Source organism: Pseudoliparis swirei, chromosome 20, assembly GCF_029220125.1.
Source record: "Pseudoliparis swirei isolate HS2019 ecotype Mariana Trench chromosome 20, NWPU_hadal_v1, whole genome shotgun sequence".
In the NCBI taxonomy this organism is placed as follows: domain Eukaryota; kingdom Metazoa; phylum Chordata; class Actinopteri; order Perciformes; family Liparidae; genus Pseudoliparis; species Pseudoliparis swirei.
This window is the reverse complement of record NC_079407.1, coordinates 4,885,254-4,910,216: the sequence shown is the minus strand read 5'-3', so window position 1 is coordinate 4,910,216 and position 24,963 is coordinate 4,885,254. Positions and strand designations below refer to the sequence as shown.

The 24,963-nt window shown below is 43.6% G+C and overlaps 1 protein-coding gene across 1 annotated transcript in view; it reads left to right on the top strand.

Annotated features, from left to right (window-relative positions):
- igsf11 (immunoglobulin superfamily member 11) overlaps positions 1–24,963 on the top strand; it is a 104,638-nt gene that overhangs the window by 48,276 nt on the left and 31,399 nt on the right. The window lies entirely within an intron of this gene.

Below are 24,963 nucleotides of genomic sequence, written 5' to 3'. Positions count from 1 at the left end.
ACTTTTGAAAACTTGTGACATAACATTTAACCTTTTTTCCAAAATAATAAAAATACTTATTTAGGCTTACAGTCTATGAGCAATTTTCATACAAATGGCAATATTCGGCAGAAGTCTACAGATTCAAAGTGTTTTCTTAGATTTATTTGAAAAGAAAACAAACAGAAAACATAAATAAGACTACTAATCAATTTTATAATTATTTTGTGGTTCATTATTGTTCTTACAATTTTTTAACAACTTATAACAATTCTAACTTTTCTTAGATATTTTTTATAATGAAAAAAAAAGATATATATATATTATTTGGCGTGCCTACCGCGTACAGGCAATACAGATAGGACGCACAGAACAAAAATAAAACGCTATTAAATTATTGAAATTATGGGGGCATTTTGTTGCCCCTCCTTATGATATCAGGGGCAACATTCGATTTCTTAGGGGAAGTTTTGCCCTTATGTATTTTTCTGACGCTGATATATACACATACAAACACTCCCACTGTCTGTCTGTGTGCAGTTTTTAATGAAAGATTCTTCAGGGCGTCTTTAGGCTTTGTCTGTCTCATGGTGAGCGATCCGCCGACCTTCTTACATGCATCTTCATTGTGAAACACACGAGCGTAGAAGAGATCATTAGAGGAAGCCTCTGGATGCATCTCAAACGCCACTGTACGCCGCCGAAGATCATTCCTGATTGGCGTGCGGAGGCGCCATTCATTCATCATTGCGGCGTTCATACACCGCCACAAGTGATTTTGAACCCAGCCATCCACCAACCTCATCTCCCACACCCCTGCTTTCCTCCGCTATAAATCATCATCTAGCCACAGGCCACTGGGCACAGAGCAAGGTGACACTCCACACTGCTAGCAACACCGCTGGAGGTGGAGAGTAGAGAGCGAGAGAGAGAGAGAGAGGTAGGGGAGGGCAATAGGTTGAGAACAGGGTGGCAAGAAAGAGAGAGAGAGAGTGTGAGTGTATCTATCGACTCGGCTGTCACAGTGGGAGGGAAATCTTTGATGTAAACTCTATTAGTGCTTGGCGTGTAGAAACACAGCTCAGACATGAGTGAAACCCGGGGTGGCTCACGACACCTCAGACGTCGTCTGGAAATTCAAGCCGCCCCGGAAATGTGCAGTTGCTAAGGCATGAGAGAGAACTGGTATAACAATATGAAATGTGTTCCCGTTACCCGCTGGAGATATTATGTGTACAGTCTGCCCTGTCCTGGAAGACACAGGACAGAAATTACGTTTTTATTTTTTATTATGCCTGTATACAGTGTGACCTCATGGTAAACAGTGAAGTTGATGCATGCATCTCCATCTCAATAATAAATACATAAACATGTCAGAAAATCTAACTCTGCAAGGCGGTGAATACATAAAATGTTATTCATCAATTTTCCCAAAATGTCAAAATATGCTTTTGAATAAAAATCTCTTTCACATTGTTTTTGAATATTTCCAAATACATGAAAAGCAGCTTTACTTGAAGAACACCCTCTTCGGCCTCTTGCTACGTCGTGACCTTGGGAAGTGAGATACGGAACATGAAGATATATGTCTATGTATATATGCATATGTATGTATATGTATGTATATATATTAGGGCTGTCAATCGATTAAAAAAACGTAACTAATTAATCGCACATTTTGAAATTCATTAATCGCGATTAAAAGTTTTTTCTTTTCTTTTTAAAGACAACTTCACACAGAGCTGTGTTTTCAAAGAGGCTCCTACCTATAAAGTGCCAGCGAGGTATTTAATATCGTGGATGATGAATTGTTTCTTCAGTGAAACATCCAGATTAGTAAAAAAAAAAGAAGTATATTAGAGACCCCATTGGTCCTGTCATCTTTACCACTGAAAAGCAGAACCAGTGGCCTTGGTGACTGACTGACATTCAAATACGTTAACCCTCTGGAGGCTGGGGGCATTTTATACATTTTACAAAAAAATGTAAATTCACCTTTTAAAGGCGTTTGCATATGACACATACCCCCTTGTGTTCTACATCAAACATTCCAGAACAATCTCAGCTCTATTCAATGAGGCTCAGTTGTCCTCGCGCCGTGTTCTCTGGTTCTCTGACTGACAGGCTGCTAATGAGCTTCACCTGTGTGGTGGGAGGTCCTTTGTGATTTACTGAGTGTTCATTGGTTGTTTTTTTCGCAAAATGTTGACGGACAAACGGATTGACCAATCACGGTGAAGGTTTCGTGTGACAAGTTATTTCCGCGCCGCGTCACCCGACACGTCGGTCCTCCGTTCCTCTGTGTATCAGAGGGGGAGATGGGAGGAAGGAGGAGCAGGAGGAAACCCGACTGATTCATCCACGAGTTAAACTGATTTCTGCGCCTTATTTTTGCGGAGAAATAATTGTTTTAAAAACTGAAACAGTGTTAAACCGTACTGCCGCGGTTTGACACTCGGTTTGAGTGTAAAAACGTCAACGAACACCGGAAGTAAACAAAGTTGCGTTAATTGCGTTAAAATATTTTAGTGCGTTAACGCGGCCAAATTAATCGCATAGATTAACGCGTTAACGCTGACAGCCCTAATATATATATGTACATGTATATATATATGTACATATACATATATGTATATATATGTACATATACATATATATATATACATATACATATATGTACACTACCGTTCAAAAGTTTGGGATCACCCAGACAATTTCGTGTCTTCCATGAAAAATCACACTTTTATTTATCAAATGAATATAAAATATAGTCAAGACATTGACAAGGTTCGAAATAATGATTAATATTTGAAGTATTAATTTTGTTCTACAAACTTCAAGCTCAAAGGAAGGCCAGTTGTAAAGCTTATATCACCAGCATAACTGTTTTCAGCTGTGCTAACATAATTGCACGGGTTTTATAATCAGACATTAGTCTTCTCAGGCAATTAGCAAACACAATGTACCATTAGAACACTGGAGTGATAGTTGCTGTAAAAGGGCCTCTATACACCTCTGGAGATATTTCATTAGAAACCAGACGTTTCCACCTACAATAGTCATTTACCACATTAACAATGTAGAGAGTGTATTTCTGATTAATTTAATGTTATCTTTATTGAAAAAACAGTGCTTTTATTTGAAAAATAAAGTCATTTCTAAGTGATCCCAAACTTTTGAACGGTAGTGTATATATATACATATATACATATATATGTACATATATATATGTACATGTGTATATATATAAATATGTCAATATAGGTATATATGTACATAAATATGTATATATATATACATATATAGTACATATACAGGACTGTCTCAGAAAATTAGAATATTGTGATAAAGTTCTTTATTTTCTGTAATGCAATTAAAAAAACAAAATGTCATGCATTCTGGATTCATTACAAATCAACTGAAATATTGCAAGCCTTTTATTCTTTTAATATTGCTGATTATGGCTTACAGCTTAAGAAAACTCTAAAATCCTATCTCATAAAATTTTAATATTTCCTCAGACCAAGTAAAAAAAAGATTTATAACAGCTGAGTGTTTGTCAAGGCTCAGGAAACCCTTGCAGGTGTTTCGAGTTAATTAGACAATTCAAGTGATTTGTTTAATACCCTACTAGTATACTTTTTCATGATATTCTAATATTTAGAGATAGGATATTTGAGTTTTCTTAAGCTGTAAGCCATAATCAGCAATAAATCAGAATAAAAGGCTTGCAATATTTCAGTTGATTTGTAATGAATCCAGAATGCATGACATTTTGTTTTTAATTGCATTACAGAAAATAAAGAACTTCATCACAATATTCTAATTTTCTGAGACAGTCCTGTATATATGTGCATGTGTATATATATATATGTTAATATAGGTATACATGTGCATAAATATGTATATATATGTACATGTATATATGTATATATATATATATAGCATCAACAAAAAAGCTTAGAAACTTCTTATCTTAATATTTCAAATGTAGTGGAGAGCAGAGACCAGGAAGGCGGAGAGGAAAGCCTGACGTCGGCCGTCCTCACTAGAGCGTGAGGAGTGTGTCACCTGTACACTCTTCTCTAAAGCAGGTCTGTCCTTCTCACTGTCGACTTCTTCTGCCCAGAGACCACTCGTTCGGTTTTTAATTCATTCAGCGTCTCGAGGGATATCTCTAATATCGATCAGCAATGCATTCTCCCCCGAGGAGCGGCCTGTTATGACCCTCCAACAGAACACCGGCTTCATGAATCCGCCCTCAAACGCAGCGCGCTCATCCAAGTGGGAGCGGGAGGTTACGATGGCGGCTTAAACGGCAGTCGGCTCACTTAACCCGGGCTTCGCCGCATGGTTTTTCCATCGGAAATCTAATTCCATTTAATTAATTAGCAGTCGGAGTTTACAGACCCTCGCGTTACGGCGCATTAATGCTCGCGGGCGTCGAGTCGAGATTTACTCGTCACATCGCGACTAAAATGCAGCCACGTGTACCGTAATGGCGTGATTAGATGGGGCCCGGCACCCCGCAGTTGCATTTTAAAAAGTTGATCAAAGGGAAGCGGAGGAGAGGGTGAAGTCGTCCATCTCTCGGCCCCTCGATTGTAACGAGGCTGGAGCGCGGCGGGGAGGGAGGGCGGAGCCAATCGGGGGGCTGATCCTCCACCTTCTTCACATGCAGTGGGAATGGCGCGTGTGGCGGCAGTTGTCGCGGGCATCGATTCCAGATGTTGCCCCAGGTTTTGTGCGGTGCGGCGCAGAGATAATGAAGAGGAGTGTTATTAACCGCGGTGGGTTTTAAAAAAAATTTTTTTTTAAGATTTCTTTTTATTAACAAACATTTTTTTACAGGATATTTGTAGTGAAATTTACAGTTTGTTATGCTGAAAGTATTATTTTACAAAAAGAAAATACACAAATGTATAACCTTGTCGAAACACCACACAAGGATGATGTTTTTTTTTTTACATCATAAGATGAAAACAAAGAGAAAACAAAACAAGACAAAACAAAACAATAATATTACACAAACTTTTGGTGGGTTTTTATTTTGACAAACGTTGGCTGCTCCGTATCGATCCCGTTGCATTCAACACATTCATAAGCAGATGTGAGTACCTTGTGGCGGAAAATACAATGGTGATGATTCAGGCAAAAAGTCCTCTTTTGAACTTCTAAAAGCTGAGCTGGACAGATTTTTTAAAATGTGGACGTATCCTTGGCTGAAGTCGGTGAAATGATTGGCTCCCCAAGGAGGGAATTAAAACCACCTCCTCAGAGAGAGAGCTCTGGTTTGAAGGCAAAAGGACTCTACGTTGATTATTCTTTTCAGTTATTTATTTTCATCTGCAGCCTTGCTGCGACACATACTAATGCGTGTGAGCGGTGACTTCCCGGTGTCGGCTACAGGCGGCCGGTGCCCCGCCAGATTAATGGCACTACGGGAGGAACAAAAGAAACCAAAGTTTACTCTGAAACTCAGAGGGATCGTTGTCACGGCTGCAGACGGTGCATGAGCAGAAGTGCTTGTTCAGGGTTTATTCACGTCCGTGATGTATATGCACGCTCTACTGCAGAGTTGTGTGTGTGTGTGTGTGTGTGTGTGTGAAATGTTTCCTTTTCCAGCTGTTGTTGACACCTGGGGAGAAATAGCTGACAGCTGACATGACAGAGGAATAGGTTGGAGCGGAGGGATTGATTGATCGATGGAGCAATGGATGAGTTCAGGAACCTTTTTTGGTTGTAGTCAGTTCCAGCTCAGCAGGGGTGGAGAAATTAAGAGCGAGTCCTCTGTTGCCCCGCCCACTTTCCACTGAATCACTTGTGTTAATGAATAAAAATGACTGCTGTCTGGGTTTCATGTCTGTCACATTCTCAGGCCTTTCATAGCACGTTGACTCACTCGCAGATCTAGTCGGAGACACACACACACACACACACACACACACACACACACACACATGCATTCGTCTCCCTGGCTCCAGGCAGTTCTTCTGCTTGGCTCGCCCCACTCGCCCTCCTCTCGTTGGCTCAACGGCTCGTGGGTAGCCTCTCCGGCTCGCACCGCGACAGCAACACTTAACTCTCCCTCCGGCGAGACGGGGCCATCGTCTATTGTTCGGCCGCGAGACCACTTACATGCTTTGTGTTATTCAGATGCAGAAATGTGGCACCTACACAGCCACAGATACACAAGAAAACACACACACACACACACACACAGGATGATTATTCTCATGTCTATTGTAACTTTTGGAGTTTTTACACATTTCACAAAAGGCAGTGTCACTGATCCCTCTCTCGATTCCAGTGTCCTCCAGCTCCAGATCATTCATATTTTACCACACTAGGAGTCCTGATGATAAAGCGTAATACTTCCCTCACCTGCAGCGTCTTCATCTCGGGGTTCATATTGAATATTCGTCGTTGCATATTGGATCCGTATATCCTGAACGGAGTTTGCAGGCTCTGTAATATTCGGCTAACTAACTGCAAGCAGCTGAACTGCTGGTCTTCACTCATTTGTGAACTCATCACGCATTTCTGTAAAAGAAATTTCAATGTGTAAAAGGTCGTTTTTAAATTATTTTGATATTTCTTTCCTTATTATACTTTGACAATAAAACCAGGAGCAGAAAGGGGCTGGGTGGTTGCTGGATATCGACGTCTGCTTGTTGAATGTACAGTTTGGACAAACAAAAAAAGAAGCATGATTATACATGTTGGGGTGTCGAGTTTATCGTCATTTTATAATCAGTGTCAGTTTTTGAGATTTCTCACTGTTGAAATCATTTCCCAAACAGTGTAAACTGAGGTATGATGCAAATTCCCCATACATATATAATATTTGTGGTTTTATCTGTCATTAGTGCATGAAAATATCACATATGTGTTTATCTGGGTGGCGGTTCTCCCCAAAGAGAGTGAGGGTTTACCCACATTTTGATTTACCCCACATTAAATATATAATACTACACCGGTGCTCCTTCCGGCTGGTTGAGCTGTCCTGTGGCGGGTCACCCTCCAGCGTTGTATCCCGCCCGGTTGCATGTTCTGACAGCGTGACGTTACAGGTCGTGACCTCCCCCAGCTGTTCCCCGGCGCCGCCGTTAGCCATGTGTGTGTGTGTGTGTGTGTGTGTGTGTGTGTGTGTGTGTGTGTGTGCAGACCGGGCCGAGCAGCCTCCTGCGCCTTTTCCCCCGCAGCGTGATGTCGAGCCCGCAGCGGGTCGTTCCACCAATCGATCCGCTCACATCACACTTGGCCCACATCCCCCCGCAGCGATCTCCTGGTTCCCCTGCTGAGTCTTCATCATCACGATAGATCTTCTCCTCTTCCTCCTTCCGCTCCTATTCCACTCGTATGTCCACGAGTGGCCCAGCATGTGGACAATAAAAGCAGGATTCGGTCTGATAAGTCTGTTTAAAGGTAGTCGCACTCAAAAAGAAAGCTCCGCAAATGTATTACATTTGACTGCAAGTCTATGAAAATTACTATTCAGCCTATGAAAACATGAGCAGTATAATGGATTCTGTGGCGTAAAAGTTTTGATATTTGCAAGTTTGTTTTTAATGGTCCGTGCTTTGCTCCGGTCACTTTTCATACTTTCATACAAATAATCTATAGTTAGATTAAAAAGCTTTACTTACATTGCTAGAGTGACTCAGATAAGCGTTTATACATTTTCACAGATTCATTCATTTTAAAAAAGCACTATTTGTTTTATTTAAAGGTCAAAAGTGTTGCTTATTGGTTGATTTAATTTGAATTCAGAGGAGATCATTATTCACACGTTGTCTGGAACAGGAGCGATGACTTCTTTTGTTTCATATATATATATATACTGTATATATATATATATTTATTTATGGGGATCGCTTTATGCCTGCAGTCACACGAGAGGAATTAAGAACATAGAAATATACAAAAATAAGGTCTACGCGTTGCATCCTACCAACATATTTAACAAACAATGACCGCCTATTGTAAGTAAGTTCTTCTCAAAACATTATTACTTATCTAATTAATAAAAAAATAAAGCACAAAGACCACATGAGGACATTTGTGTCTGCCTCTGTTAAATTAGGACCCATGGAAACATGAAACTAATAAATAGTTATATTCTATTTAAATTAAACTGGAGTAATTTCAATTTTGTATTTTTTTTCATGGGGTTACAAAAAAAAACACAAATTAAAACAGAAAACAATCGTATGCAGTCTTTGGGAACATATCGAGCGCCAAAGTCTTGAACAATAGGAACGATAGAATGAAGCGTCTTTGAGATGCGACACAAAGTATCACCTGCAGTTAGGAATAAGATTTAGGGTTCCACGTCACACCAGCTTCATCGCAGCTTTGCATCTCTTCACCAGTTAGCGGGATGTGATTCCAACGGCACCGAGACTCATCGCCTTTCAGCTCCTCACGTCTGACTTAATGATTTCTTTCCAGACGCCTCAAGACGAGACAACTATTTTTAACCCTAACAGCAGCTGTGGCATTTAAACGGCGGTGAAAAGTTCTGTCAATGGTTATTTTGAGAGTTACACGCACCAGACCATATAAACCCACGTATCTGTGTGCTGAGTGTGTGTGTGTGTGTGTGTGTGTGTCTGTCTCTGAGGGAGATTTGCGAGAGAGTAAATGAGAAGGTGTGAGAGTCTTCTTTGAACCCAGTGAAAGTGAGGAGGGGATCGAGTTGCCGGTGCCGGTGAGGCGGCTATTCCAAGACGCGGTGTGCGGTTCCATCTTTGTCATGTCGAAATACCAACCGAGGGCCCGGTCCGACCGTCCGTCCGTCAAAGACGGCGTGGGGGTGTTTGCTAATTCCGAACCGTTTTCGAGAAGTCTCATTCTGAGCCTGGGCTGAGGTGTGGAGGGACAGCCACTGTGTGTGTGTGTGTGTGTGTGTGTGTTTGCTGTAAGATTGAACGATACACACATCCCCGACCGAGGGAAATTGCACGAGTGTCGGCCATTACGTGTCAAGGTGATCTGTCATGTCTCGTCGGTTGTGTTAAGTTTTAGGTTTAAGTCCTGTTTTCCATCTCCGCTTTTATTTTGTAGTAACTGTCCTCTCTCATTTCAGGAACTTTATTTCCTGCCCCGGTGTTTCCTCGTTAGTGTGATTGTCTGCTCCACCCCTGATTGTGTCCACCTGTTCCCCATTTCCTCATGTATTTTAAGCCGGTGTCTACCTGTGTCTTGTGTCAGATCGTCTCGTCTCTTGTCTCGTCCTGATCGTTCTTGATAGTGTAGTCTTTTGTCCTGGTTTACTTTTCCTGCATAGTTGTGATTTTGTTTTGTACTTTGTTCTAGTTTTTTTCCAGCATAGCTGTGATTTTCTGTTTTTTTATAAATCCTTTTGATTGCCCTGAACATTGGAGTCATGCTTTTGGGTCCTGTTTTTTGAGTCATGACAGAGCTCTCTGCATTACGACGGCTGTAAGTGCCGTCATCAGCCCCGCGTGTTATAAGTCACGTCCGTATCATTACCTGATATCTCGAAAGATTTACTGCACCACGGGGCCAAAGAATGCGTCTTTTACCATTCTCATCTTATCGCTCCCCTTTAACCCTCCTGTTGCCTTCGGGTCAATTTGACCCCATTCAATGTTTAACCCTCCTGTTACCTTTATATTTACTGACATATTTTACCCTCGGGGTCAATTTGACCCCAGCAATTAAAACCTCCAGAAAATTATTAGAATTAATATAGTTTCCCAAGTTTAAGTGTGAGGTACTTTATGTTTGTTTGTTGACTACCTAAATAGCCCTTTAAATATATAAAAAAGTTGATATTTCTTATATGTTTGACACAGTGAAAAACAGCCTGGGGTCAAATTGAGCCGAAAGAACACCGACATTAAACATTGAATGGGGTCAAATTGACCCTAAAGGTAACAGGAGGGTTAATAGCACTCCCCCTGGCATACCTTTTGCCTCTGCATGAATTACCAATTGCATCCTGAGAGCTCATTTCACGAGGCATATTTTCAGAGGGAAAGCGGCTTTCAGAAGATGTAGCCGACGGTTGATAATCGGATACGATCAAAAGCACGGCGGCGCCGTCCCATTTGTTTACAGTAATGAACCGAGCCCGTTTTATAAATGTCCCGTAATAACGCAAAACACCAACACCGCAGGACTCGTTCCTCGGGAGCGCGCCCAACGAGCTGAAGGAGCTAACGGGCCAAAATAATTAGTCTTCACCAGCGATCACCACGCTCGTTAATCAGCTGAGAGCGAAGCGCCGATACATAAATAGCTTTTCCTACTACTCCTAAATCCACACAACATTATAAGTGTGTAATTACCAGCCTGATCACGTTGAATATACACATTGCCCGGTAACCGGGCCGTAATTCAGAATCTATTTCTATTGCGATCATTTCGGAAGCCCCGTTCGATAAAAGCGCGGGGGCACTCGAACGCAATCAAGCAAAAAAAGGGGGGGGGGGACGCCGTAAATCAGCGGTATTCCGGCAGCGTCGCGCGCCGGGCAGAAGAACGCGACCTTTGTAACGTATTCTCGTTGAGGGCCACGCGTGTTTTCTTTGTGCTTTACATATTCAATTTAATTCATGACAGAAGTTGACCTGCACTTTACTGAGATCTCTCTCTCTCATTCTCTCTCTCGTTCTCTCTCTCTCTCTCGTTCTCTCTCTCTCTCGTTCTCTCTCTTATTCTCGTTGAGGGCCACGCGTGTTTTCTTTGTGCTTTACATATTCAATTTCATTCATGACAGAAGTTGACCTGCGCTTTACTGAGATCTCTCTCTCTCATTCTCTCTCGCTCTCTCTCTCTCGTTCTCTCTCTCTCTCATTATCTCTCTCGTTCGCTCTCTCTCGTTCTCTCTCTTGTTCTCTCTCTCGTTCTCTCTCTCTCTCTCGTTCTCTCTCTTATTCTCGTTGAGGGTCACGCATGTTTTCTCTGAGCTATACATATTCAATTTAATTCATGACAGAAGTTGACCTGCACTTTACTGAGATCTCTCTCTCTCATTCTCTCTCTCGTTCTCTGTCTCTCGTTCTCTCTCTCTCTCGTTCTCTCTCTTATTCTCGTTGAGGGCCACGCATGTTTTCTTTGAGCTATACATATTCAATTTAATTCATGACAGAAGTTGACCTGCACTTTACTGAGATCTCTCTCTCTCTCGTGTCTCTCTCTCTCTCATTCTCTCTCTCTCTCATTATCTCTCTCTCTCTCTCTCTCTCCCTCCCATGTTTCCAGGCTGTGATAGGTGTGAGTTAATTTATTTGCATGATTTCCCGATGCCTCCTAACTGCTGTTCTCGCTGCATATTAACGCGTAGATCAGATGTGATCTTCCCCCACGTGTGTGTGTGTGTGTGTGGGTAATCATTTTGTGTAATTTGTACGTGTGTGTGTTTGTGTGCTGTGTATTTTAAATAATAAGAGTTAGCTGATATTATGCATGTCACGTCACAACCAATTAAGCCCCTGCGTACTGGAGGCCCTTTAAGTGTGATTTTTCACAGGAGTGTGAGATCTCGAGGATCGGAGGGAAGTTACACTGACTCTATATTCAGAGGCTGAACCAGGCTCCTATCACTCCTCCTCTCAACCGCTCTAAGTTACCCGCCTTATCGGCTTTCATACGGGACATTTTTGTCTCGCTTCCAATTTGTGTTTGAGTGGTTACATTCAGGTTGAAGAAAAAATAAAAAACACTTTTTTTATGAGGTTTTCTGATCAAATATTGAGAAATTGGAACGATAATTGAAGTCCGAGCGGCGCAATTTAGAGAAGTGCGGTCGCCATTTCCCCCCCGGCAATACAAACTGAACTAGAATGGGCACTCGGTAGAGCGCATACCTTCGCATATCACAAGATTGGGCATTGAATTATGAACATGTTGGCATTAGTTGCATGCCAATTGGATACAAATTGACCGTGCTATGGTAAAAAATAAGATGTTGACCTTTTCATGACCTTGACATTGACCTTTGACCCGATTGATCCCAAAATCTAATCAAATGGTCCCCGGATAATAACCAAACATCCCACCAAATTTCATGCGATTCGAGAAGATTTTGACCTTTTCATGACCTTGACCTTTGACCCGATCAATCCCAAAATCTAATCAAATGGTCCCCGGATAATAACCAATCATCCCACCAAATTTCATGCGATTCAGTTTAAAACTTTTTGAGTTAGGCGAATAACACGCATACAAATAAATACGCGGCAATCAAAACATAACCTTCCGCATTTTCAATGCGAAGGTAATTATAAAGATCCAACGGTCTGTTTTTCCGACCACATCTTCCAACTGCAGTGTATAAAAGCTCGGAGACTCTTCCAGGATGCAGTAAGCGCTCGTCTCCGGGCAGACCTCCATCGTGCCTCCATGCTTGGCCTTGAGTCTGACCCCAGCGCTATGACAGCGAGGTGTTCATGGTTCTTCCTGGGAGCCGTCGTGGGATGTGTTTGAAGCCGTGTTTGATTAAACCTCCACTGTGGACAAGCTTATGGCTGAATCGCAGCCTCGCCGGGATTCACGTGTGAAACTGAGAGTGTGACGGAGCGAGAGAGAGAGAGAGAACTGCAAAGTGGAACTGACTGTCAGATTTTATATTTAGATGGCAAGTTTGGTAACAATCTCCCCTCGGTGTCTCTCGCTCTCCCCTGGTTGGTTACTCTGTGTTGGAGTCGTAAAGTCCCACCAGAGACATCCGATGACAAATAGATGAATGGACTCGACACTGTTTATTTTACCCGCCTGTGTTTTTGTCCCTGCTCTTTAAACATATATTGTTAAAATAACTCAAAACGAGGATTGGATCGTGCCTTTTTTCCCCTTTTTTTTATAAACAAGGTGAAAATGCACCTGTCATTTTCTCCCCCGCTTTTAAATTGTGGCATATTTGACGGAAAAACCCTGTTTTTGTAACACACAGTGCTTTAAATAGTTCCTCCCGTCTAGGTTATCGTCTAGATGTGAACTACCACCCAGCTGTGAACCCGGGCGTGTGTGCGTCTTTATACTTTTGTACGAGCTTTGTGAGTATGTCTGTGTGTGTGTGTGTGTGTGTGTGTGTTTACAAGGCGGAACCTTATCAAATGGGGCTGCATCATGTGCTGATCATCTCCCCATCTGTCCCCAGGACTCTCCGCAGCGCTCTGTAAGGCCTCTCTGTCTTCACTATTAATTGAGTTCGGGGAGCTGCCTTTTTTTGTTGTTGTCTTCCCCGGCTTCTCCGTACGACTTTTCTTCGACGGCCGCAGTTTGAAATCGGTTCCCACAGATGCCAGCCGGCTGACAGGTGATTTGCTTTGACGAGAGGCCTGTAAGTAGGACATCAATCACATTGTTTACACCCTCGCACGCCGTAAGAGACGAGTCATATTATTTGGCTTCAATAGTCACGGCTCTTCTTGCACATTTCTAAATGGCACCTTCCCGGGGCTTCTGGCACATAGTTAGGGGTCTGGAGACTATTACAATATTATGTTCGCATCACCGCCGCTGCTGTTCAGCCCACAATGGAACACGACATAATCCATCACATTTAGCCGGCTCGTCCAGGTGAATACAACCAGGGACTTGGTGCCGTTGGAGTGCTGTGTGTTAACACACTCGCCAAAGGCAAATGAGAGGGGGGGGGGGGGTTGCAAAGAATATGAAGGCAACTTCTTAGCAGTCGGTTGTTGTTACACAACAGCCGACTGCCTCCCCGGGCACACAGGTCGGCTGTGGTTCCACCTCCTCGTATCTACAGTATAATATCACATTATAATAAAGGTCATTTGCCAATAACTCACAAAAAAACCTACATGAGCAATTTCACATTTTTTAAAAGGGCCAATAGGTTTTAAACAGGTTGGGATGAGGCAACACAACTACGTGGTTATGCTTAAGAAAGGATCATGGTGTTAAAGTCCTCGCATGTCATGTTCATTGAATGTGTTGTAACTCTGTAATGATTCATTCTGGTCACATGACATCTATTGTTCTGTCCATCCTGGAGAGGGATCCTCCTCTGTTGCTCTCCTGAAGGGTTCCTCACTTTTTTCCCTCTATGAAAGTTTTTATTTTTTGGGAGTTATTATTGATCCGATGTGAGGGGTCAAAGGTCAGGGATGTCGTATGTGTACGGATTGTAAAGCCCGCTGAGGCAAATTTGTAATGTGTGATATCGGGCTATAAACTGACTTTAATTGGACGTGACGTTGTTTTGTACTAACATAGTTATGGAGGCTACGTAACGTATGAACTATTTAAATCACTAGAGTTCACTTTTGTTTTGTTGCTCTCGTGATCTCAAACACACACCGGCGCTGATGTTTGGATCAGTGTGAAAAAGCAAAACGGCATATCTTGTTTATGACGGTATTAGGAAAGTATGAAAGAGACTTGACTTGAGATGCTGTATCTCCATATGCCCCCCCCCCCCCCTAACCCCACATCTCTGCCTTTTATCTTTAGCTTCTTACTTCTATCGGGAAAAAAATAAAAAAGCAGCATCACCCCAAGCGAATTTCAAAAAATTGGTTGATACTAATTGATATTCTAAACTCGCCCGTCCCCCCCTCGGGGCGATCCCGTCTTTATAAAACGATACAGGACAGCCCGAAAGGGGAAAAAAGTATTTTCTTGTCGATCTAAGCGAAAATTTGAAGCGCACCACCGTGAAGAGCGAGGAGTTCCTAGAGGACGAGCTCCACGTGAGAGGAGATTCTCTTCCCTCTCTTTTATTCTGTCAGAGGCAGGGTATTAAGGGATCTCCACAAACGCTGCTTAATTGTATTATTCCTTCCGTCCACATTAAATAGCGTCGACCGGAGAAGCACCGCAGCTCAACACCGTTTCCATGATTCCTTGTCGTTTGGAACACATCGTGGTTCCAACCACCTCCTCTTGCTTGACACCGGCATTAAAATAGCTACCGGTGCTTCAAAGATGCTGATTACCTGAGTGCATGAGTAACCAGCCGTGCGCCTTGCCAGTTATAGCATCTCTCATTGCCATCGAATAAACACATAAGACACCGTGAGGGGGGGATTTGATTGCATGGTCTCGAGGCATTGTGCCCGCCTCTTTCCTCCTCCTTCACTGCCTCCCTTCCTTCATCTCCTGGGCCTTGCCCAAAGATAACACAGTCTTTCTAGGCCTATCCCCGAGACAATACGTGGGTACCGGTTTCCTCCAAGGTCACCCATTCATTACCCAACCGGTGACAGTTCTGTGGTAGAGATGTGGGTCAAACCCCTCAGAGTCGGCGCACACTCCCCCACTTTCTTCTTCTTCTCCATGACCCTCCACGAAGGGGCTTGGACAGGAACGAGGGGTGCTTTAAAGTGTGTGTGCGCACGGCCTATAGAGTCAGCGCATGTTCCCGAGACGTCTCGGTGGAACACGAGGATACATTTAGACTCGATTCGGTGCCGAGAGGAATCCGCAATGATCTTCCATCGATTCTGCGGCGCCACGTGGAGGCCCGTGACTTTGACCGCGGCGGCAGCAACAGGAGCATCGGCACGCTCCGAGCGCTTCGATTTCCACTCGTCACTGTCACCGGTCTGTATTTCACAGGTGAAGGGAGTCACGTCGTAGCCCACACTGGCTGGGTTTCTCTTTATTTGTTCTTTTAGCAGGCAGTCAGGTAAGTACAGTAAAGTCCAGTCGGGCATCGTCTCCAGACGGGTCCTTTTTAGTTAGTTTTATGCATTGTTTTTTTTGCTTTGTCTTAGTTGTATGGGTAGTTCTGATTGGGATGTTGGGATCAGCTGATCCTCTTAACAGGAAGAGGCGGGGCACTATCCCGATGGAGGGCGATGGGTGAGATAGTTCTGAGCTCATTGGTATGGACGGATGCCCATAGATGGAGTGAGATGTCAGCAGTGACAGAGACGTCGAGTATTGATGGTGTGTTCGTTATTCGCTCGGTTTAACTCACCCTGTACCTACCTGAGCAGGCGGGGGAGGTCAAATCTCATCAACTGGGCTTAAAGGGGGAGAGAGGATTTATTCTGCTTTGTGACTCTTCTTTTATTGTGTTTCCCGAATTTAATTTTGACCATTTTTTGAAATCCACTTTTTTACGAGTTTCATACTCATTTCATCAGCATAGCGGCAAGACCAACGGGAATGGAAACGAGTAAACGGCGAGGCAGAGATAACCTTTGGTATCATTTACAGCACACTGTAAACTTTCACTACCTTCATATCGTATTGGATGTTTCCATTGCACAGCCTCTCAGCCCAGATCATCACTTCTATAAATAGTCCTCGCTATAATTCCTCTTCGATACATAATAATCTAATATGATCATTTCAAACTGAGTATGCAAATATTTCCATCGAAGGCCCCGTATGAAATTTTCTTCATCATTCATTCCGAGGTACGCACTCAAATGAGCTCAAAGGGCTGCCGATGCCCCGCGCAATATGTTTCAGAGAAATGGTGTTTGAATTCAAATATGTATTAAAATATGCAGGTGACAAGACGGATACACTTTGCTCTTATTCCTCATAAAAATCAACCCGAGGCATTTTACATTTCTGGGGCAGTGCATGGGGGATGTGAAGTGATTCAACTATCGTGAAAGAGAAATACATCAAATCTCTCATAATTGACCCTGAGCATGATGGCGGTCTCTCTCTCTCTCTCTCTGCCACAAATTCACTTCTTTTTTTGCCTCCACATTTTTTCTCTCAAGTCTGCACACATTGGATGGCATTCCTATTCATCCCTCCACTTTTTTAAAGTTTTGTTTTAATTTACAAATGTATATTCCTGACACATTTGGAAATGGAAAACCTGGACATTTCCATCTGCCAGTATTATAAAGCAAGATTCGGACCCCCGACTGGGAAATCTATAAGGTCACGTGTGAAAGAAAGTAGAAAGTATGACTGATTGGACCCCCAGTTGAGCCATTAGCACCTCTTTCAGGCTAGAAGTTATTCTAGAGTTTGTTAGGTGATTCTTGTGTGTGTGTTAAAGTGCATGTCCTGTGTGTTTATGTGTGTTTGTGAGAGAGAAAGATGTGGTGAGCAGAGATCGGTCGAGAAGTTAAGCCAGTGAGGCAGACGGAAGGCGAGAAGACGACATCTCTCTCTGAAATAGAATCTGGTCTCATCGTGTGGGGGAAATCCTCAGGAGGCTTTTGGAGTCAAAGCGCAGAAAAAAGATGGAGATGTGCTCGAGATGCGACAGTTTTACTGACAACATCCCTCTTCCTTTCCCTCCGAGAGTCACTCATGGTGACCCGTGTGTTTATTGTGTTTTCTCTCGTCGTGAGGATAGGGAAAGCCAAATCCTCTGGGGATCATCTGCGTGAAGTGCAGTGCGACGTCTTCTGCAAACGTACAACAGAAGTATCCGAGGATTCCTCCCCTGCTCTGTGTCGGATCTCCTCAGAGAACAGGGCGCTGCGTCACATGTTGCACGATCAACGTCATAATCCCTTATATCCATATGCCATAAGAAACTATACGTCGTCATTTTAAATATGTTCACCCCGGGTCTTCTGTGTCACACGCGGAGGAGAGAGTGCAACCTGCAATTCATTCAATTCACGGCATCTAACTTATGGTTACAAGAAGTGTGTGTTGGTGTAACGTCAACGTATCCATTTATGCATCAACGATAATCCAACACAAACGCGTCGGCCGGCTCTCGTGTCTTTAAATCTATTCGTGTGAATGATGGAAGATGTCAGGATGTCACAAATATCCACCGCTCGCCATAAAGCACAACTTCCATCTCCGTGGATGATGTCTTTCCCATCCATACTTTACTTTGACTCGGCAAAGTCAAATGATACTATTACGTTCAGTTTGTGTGTGCGTGTGTGTGTGTGTGTGTGTGTGTGTTTTCCTCCTCTATCATCAGAAGGCAGGAGGTTTATTAGAGCAGCTGGAGTCTGAACGCCCTCTGATCTGGCACTAAACTTTAAATTACAGACTTCCCTGGATAAATGTTTTCTCTCGATCTCGTTCTCTGTCTGTGTGTGTGTGTGTGTGTGTGTGTGTGTGTTTGTGAGGGCTCTGTGCATGATAAAGCACATATGTGCGTCATTACACTGTAATCCATATCTGTGTTTCTGAAACGCTGGCCTGTGTGCGTGTATGTGTGTCTCTGTGTGTGTGTGTGTGTGTGTGTCTGTTCTTCCTCCCACATGGTCCAGGTGGCACAAGGAGGCTTCCCTTCCGGCTTCTACTTTTGAACACGCACACACACACTGAGACACGCGCGCTCACTCCGGTGGATGACCGCACGTTTCTGTGGATGATTAGATTACGTAAGAAAACACTGCAGAGCCCTAATAGTTGGTGAACCCAGATTACGCAGGATTATCATCCCTTTTGCTCCGCCTCTGTCTTCCCCCCCCCCCCCCCCCCCCACACACACACACACACACACACTGTGTGTATGACTGTTTTGTGTCGATGTAGGGGAAGAGTGGATGACGAGGGATGAAACCAGGGGAAGAAGGATGGGGGCGAATGGGGCGATATGTGTGGGCCGTGGTGGGGTGGGGTGGCATGGGGTGTGTGTGTGTGGGGGGGGGGGGGGCGTGGGGGGGTTGAATGATGCCACAAACACCAGAGCCAGATGGGACAGAACCTCTAAGCAGCTTAGATTCACAGTAATCACGCAGGCTAAATTGCCATCAGTCGTGTATGTGCACGTTTGTGTGTGTGTGCACGCGCGATTGTGTGTATGCATGTGTGTGTGTGTGTGTTGCATGCATACATGCATCTGTGCATTCCCAGTGTGTCCCATGCATTAAATCTGGGCTGCGGAGAGAATGTAAGAAAGGGAGTGAATAAGAGATTGAGCCAACATTATCATGCAATCAAGATGTGTGTGTGTGTGTGTGTGTGTGTGTGTGTGTGTGTTTTGGTGGTGTAGGAAGAGATATTGGAGCCCAGCAGGTCAACAAGGTGGCACTACCTCGTCACCGTGCCAATGAGATATTACAGAGACAATGGAGTGAGACATTACAGTGTGTGTGTATCTGTGTGTGTGTGTGTGTGTGTGTGTCACACGGCCTCGGGGGATCAGAAATCAATAATCCTCTGTCCATAGCAATCAGCTTTGAATGTCTGCAACAACAAAAAATGGATCACTGGGGGTCACAAAAGCAAATGAATATCCACTGAGTCTCATTAATACCCAGAGGCTTTAACATATGCATAAGTATGATCCATGTGTGATACACTCAGGGCATTTTCCAAAGTATTTCTGTTGTGTGTTGTTTCCCGCACATGAGAGAGGAGATGGCTTTACACTTTATGAATAAACGCAAACTGTAAGTCCCCGGAGAGGAGCTGGCGTGCGTGTGTTTACCGACATGAATATTCAATTACGGGGCCGCAGCACGTCACAAAGGGAAGTCATCACTGGTTTATTTATTACTGTTTTCTAACATGCTATGCAATTTTGCTTCTGGGCTGCTCCCTGACAACAGATGTGTGTGTGTGTGTGTGTGGTACTGGTTGGGTCTAATATTGATTGAAATGGATCAATAGGGATGATTGTTCTGGTGCAGGCCTGATCACGGTGTTCAACGAGTGACGGATACGTGATATGTTGTTGATTACTCACGTCGGGGTTTTTTTTTTCACCACCAAACCTCCCGAAAGAAATCAGCCACAGTTAATTTGCGAGTTTCTTTGTTCCAATGATCTCATTGATTGGTGATGCTCCATCATATCTTAAGGAGCTTGTAGTACCATATTGCCCCACTAGAGAGCTACGCTCACTAAATGCGGGACTACTTGTAGTTCCTAGAGTCTTAAAAAGTAGAATGGGAGCCAGAGCCTTTAGTTAACAAGCTCCTCTTTTATGGAACCAGCTTCCACCTTCAGTCCGGGAGGCAGACACAGTCACCTCGTTTAAGAGTCGACTTAAGACCTTCCTCTTTGACAGAGCTTATAGTTAGGGCTGAATCAGGTTTGCCCTGGTCCAGCCCCTTGATATGCTGCTATAGGCTTATAGCTGCCGGGGGACGTTTTAGGATGCACTGAATACCTATCTCCTCTTTTTTCTCTCCTTATGGATGAATTTTCATCTCTCAATCACACGTTACTAACTCTGCTTTCTCCCCGGAAGTCCTTTTGACTTCACGTCTCATGGGGTCATCGGACCCTATGAGACGACATAGATCCTATCTGCCTGATGGATCATCGAGGTCTGGGTCGTGGAATTCCTGCTCCTGACTACGCCACTGTCCTGTTGAGACTCCGCCCACTGTTGAGACTCCGCCCACTCCTCCTCCCCACCGCCATCTGCCTGATGGATCGTGGAGGTCTCCATCGTGGAATATGCCTACTATGAACTATTCATACACTCTGTCATATTCATTGAATGTATTTAAACTCTAAATCTGTCCTTCTGTACACATTACATCTATTGCATCTGTCCATCCTGGAGAGGGATCCTCCTCTGTTGCTCTCCTGCAGGTTTCTTCCCTTTTTCCCCCTGAAGGGTTATTTGGGAGTTTTTCCTGGTCCGATGTGAGGTTTTGGGGCAGGGATGTCTATGTGTACAGATTGTAAAGCACTCCGAGACAAATTTGTAATTTGTGAAATTGGGCTATACAAATAAACTGAATTGAATATTAAATGCAAAAAAAACCCCTCACTTTATTAACTCTTGCATCACCGTACCCCCCCCCCCCCCCCCAACACTTTGCTCTCGCCCCTCTCTCAAGAGGAGAGAGGGAGATGACAGCGGGCGCCACTCTCCGTTCATTGAACATTCGGCTCGGCTTTTGATGGAATTAATTTGAATGTAAATGATGCCGCGATGGAAGAAAGAAAAAATCTCACACGCCGATACCACCCGCACTCCCCCCCCCCCCCCTTTGATGTCTCAGCGGTCCACAGAGAGAGGGAGAGAAACCCAGTACAAAGCACAACCACAATATGGAGCTATTACTTTCTCTGAAGCCGTTAACAGCAGCGGGACATAATGAAATTACATTGTCGGGGGGGATTTAGTCAATGATTTGATCAATAAATGTCTCTATTCTTAATTTCTAGCTTTAACATCGGTGTCGTTATGGCTCTTAAGGGAGTGGGTGGAATAAAGCAACGCAGCGTATTTTCTCCCACTAAAATGGCCGTTTAAAAATGTTGATATGACTCTAAAGGGAAATGTATAATTTAACACGAAATAAAGCAGAACGTAACGAGACACGGAATGAGACGACGGCAGAAATGGAAAAACAAGACCGCAGCAATTATGAAATAATGCCTCATTACTAAGTAAATTCCTTCTTGTCTGGATACAAAAAATAACTCCTCAAAGAATGAATTGTGGGGGATACAGGACAGGTCTCTGAATAAATGATGGCGCCGATGGAGATACTTGAACCACAATGTATGTTGTCGATTCCCAAATGCAGGAGCACCCAAAACAGGGGGGGGGGGGATTATTTGCTATGTATTTGTATTATTTCAACAATTCAAAAGAGACAATATCCGGGTGGGTCAAGTCTATACATTTTGAACTTTTAGAAGAGCCCCTTGATTTTCTTCTCCTACATTATGGAGTTCCTCTGTTTTTATTCATGTAGTGTAAGTGGGGAACTGTGTCTGTCTGTTTTTTTTTTTTTTAAGAAAAAGGTGACCACAAAATACCATATTGTCTCCTTCGATTCCTCCTCTCCTGTTCCTCTCTTCCTCCTCTCATCTTCATGTCATTGCATATCCTCCCACCCAGACCCATCTGCTACGAATAAACATGTAATCACATTTACATAACATCCCTGTCCAGATGAATTGAGGGATTAACTCTTCCTCTGCGGCAGGAGGAATTGATCTCACTTCTTAAGGTATATTACGCATTAAAACATAGGAAATAAGATGCATTGCCTCTGCTCACGGGAATTAAAAATAAAAGAAGAATAAAGTTATGGAGATGGATGGGTTTTCAAAGGACGAGATGCAGTTGCTCGTGCACTAATAAGGTTCAAAATAACACCAGAAGTGCATTAAAAGAAAGGTTGAGGGGGGAAAGAAAGAAATTGTATGCCACAAATAATACATCCATGCATTTATCCACTTCTCAGTCCATGCTAGACCCATTCATGTCCGATAGATCATCAATATATATCAACATGTGACTCCTCTCCCACTAATCATTGTGTATTAGAGGCAACTCCAGCCTCTTTCATGTTCATAGGCCACATCCACCATTCCACGTCTTTTTACTCCATTGATTTCCAGCATCCTCCCAGAGCTCGCCCCCACATACATCACCCGACATTAAGGCCTCGTCTTTTATACCTCTCCCCCTTTTTTTATATTTATCACCACATCCCTTACAGAGACCTCTTCCTTTACGGCTTCCTCGGCCTCTATGAATTGCCTCATATTTCCCCCCTCGTGAGGAAGACAGTTATATTTCCTGAAGACACTTCTTAGCACGGGAGAGGGTTTTTGAAACGATTTATGAGCCCTTTCAATGATGCGAGCGTCCGCCTTCCTTGAATCCTCCTCTTTCTCCTATACAGACGTGTGAATCAGTCAGGATGTCACTTTGATGCCGTCGTAAATCCCGCTCCCTTCTTTTGACTCCCCTTATTGAGGTATAAGAATCCCATAATATCTCTTGGGAATCGAATGCGTTCCCTGTTCTCTCCCGGGCTCTTTGAGACCGGAATAGACTGATGAAGTGTGTGACTGCCTCCACAGTAATTACGTGATGAATGCGTTCATTCTGTGTATAACCCAGAGCAGTGAATAGCTCAACTGATTATTGAGGGGTGTGTTCTTCGTGTGTGTGTGTGTGTGTGTGTGTGCACATGAGAATAGATAGGCTCCAACAAAGAATCCCTAAGAAGGAGGACAGCGTGCGCGTTATTAACTTTCCGCTGACTTCTGCTGAACTTGTACCCAAATCTGATTTATCAAAGAGTGAATCATGGCCGTTTCCCACAAGCTCAAATTGTAAAATAACCTCTAGGCGCTCCTCGCGGTCGTCTTGTTTGGGGACGTTTTAGTGGCTCACCTTAACCTCCTGTGTCCTTTTCAACCACACACTCAGGACATCGAGCCAGCTGCCAGTCGGCTGTGAGTGAAACCCGAAGGCCATCGCATGAAGCCGTCAACGTTTAAAAAAAAACCCATAGATGGATGTTACGCTCCATTAATAGTGGCGCAGTCTTGCCGTCCAGCTCATATGGATTTTAGTTCACAGACGGGGGTCTAGCACGAGTGACAGAGCCATAGAGTCAGGATGGCAAGACGGATCAAAGGAAGATAATGTGCCATGGCCCCTAAATACATCAACGTTATTGTAAGTGTCGAAGGGCAGGATTAAACATATCTGTGTTGCAGTGGCGGATGGTGGAATAATTTCTTTGGGGTAGGGTCATCCAATCAATTTCAGGAAAACATCCCAGTATGATTCAATGCAAAAAAAAACACGCGTTATTATTTTGAAGTTTAATATTTATTCCAACACTGACGTCTTATTCATATATATGTATATATATATATGTGTGTATATGTGTATATATGTATATATATGTATGTATATATATATATGTGTATATATATACATATATATATATATGTGTATATATATATGTATATATATGGGTCTATGGGAATGACTCACTTTTGGAGCCAGCCTCAGGTGGCCATTTAAAGAACTGCAGTTTCTTTAAATATCAAATGACGGTGAAGTAATGGCCCCACGGTTGCACAATTAGTATTTTTAATTTCAAAACTTTTAGCCCATCTTTCTGAAGTACTTTTACCCATGTAACATGTTTATAGGACTTGTATTTTTAATGAGAGTATTTGACACTGTTGTTTACTTTAGTAAAGGGTCTGAATACTTCTCCCACCATTTGTTATGTGGGTATTATATCACGGCTCTCATATTGTTTGTATACAAAACCCACATGACCACAGCAGTATGCATACGAACATGGACACACACAGACACAGACACACACAGACACACACACAGTCCGCCTCTGAGGCTCACATCACAACCAGCTCACTGCCTGTCAGTCAGGCCCTGAGGAGTCTCCGTGGACGCCGCACACACACACAGACGTGCCGAAAAGATCAATTGGCTTGCATTTAGCAACATATCCCCCCCCCCCCCCCACCACCACCACCACCACCACCACATATGCCCACCACAAAGTCTCTGACCTACACCCTCGACAGCAGATGCACTGACGGTATTGATTTGCTCATATTAACTCAGCCTTCATGAAAAGCCCCAGGCAGCAGAGGAGAGGAGAGGAGAGAAGAGGAGGGAATGGAGAGAAAGAAAGGATCTGGAGGAGATGAAGAGATGATGGGGAGGAGGAGGGCGGCGTAGAGGCGTGTAATGCAATGCCTGGTGCCTCTGATACTGTAAACATGGTCAAAACGATTCACATGTCTCATAAAACATTTGAAATGTTAAAAATGAATGGCACAACTTCCGTAATATGCTGTAATTCGTATGATTCACACACTCTTCTGAGGAGATGGGGGGTGATAGTTTCTAGCAGTTACGCTTAGAGTATGCACATTACCGTAGTGGTAAATATTTAGCGCAGGCAGATATGGATCTTTTTAAAACCATTTGTCCTCCACATCTTTGCTGACCGGGGACGCTCAGTCCCTCGGGTCACGCCGAGCGTCGCCATGTGGCTCTCTTTGAGCCACATGGAGTCAACATCTGCTTCTCCTTAGCGTGTCAGCAAGAAGTAAGATGGAAGGATGTAGTCTCCGCTCTAGTATACACAAACCCTACAGCCAACACATTCGTAATGTACTCATCGTCCGGTAAGTTGCACAACATTACCAACAGGTGACATCATTGCTCTATGGTCATAGAAATATACTTTTTCCTCACGGGGACTGCAGGACATGTTGTAGAAGGACATACGTTGGTGCGTTTATGCTTGGGCCTTGAGTAACACCCTGTTCCGCTTCTCCTCTGTGTCTCCTCTGTCTTGATTGGTTAATTCCCTTCACCTGCCCTCAGCC